Source organism: Pundamilia nyererei, unplaced genomic scaffold, assembly GCF_000239375.1.
Source record: "Pundamilia nyererei isolate P.nyererei 1_Seehausen unplaced genomic scaffold, PunNye1.0 scaffold00065, whole genome shotgun sequence".
Taxonomy (NCBI): Eukaryota; Metazoa; Chordata; class Actinopteri; order Cichliformes; family Cichlidae; genus Pundamilia; species Pundamilia nyererei.
In genome coordinates this window covers 672,280-672,731 of record NW_005187466.1, presented here as the reverse complement: position 1 = coordinate 672,731, position 452 = coordinate 672,280, and positions in this window count along the sequence as shown.

Below are 452 nucleotides of genomic sequence, written 5' to 3'. Positions count from 1 at the left end.
AACAAGCAGCTGTTTTTTATGTGCATTAAAGTTATATAAAAATTTAACAGTGCAAATGCAAATTCCTTGCTGACAGTTTAACCAAAAGGCATTTCCAATGGAAATTGGCCAACATATCCTCAGCATAACCATGTATAATATCCACAAAACTTAAAAAGAGGTTATACACACACAATACGGTAATATTATGTTGAAGCACAGTACGTATTACTCCGCGAGGCTCCCGACTACGGTAGCCGTAATGCTCTGACATCAAGCAGTGCGGCTTTGTAGCTTCCGAAAGTCGTACTAAAACATTTTTTGACATATTTCTGAGCACCGTGTACCACATAAAATCAGTTCGAAGTCAGTAAGCACAACCAGAATTCATACATAAGGCACACAGGATTATAAGGGGCACTGTCAATTTTTCAGAAAATCAAAGGATTGATTTTAAGTGTGCCGTATTTTCC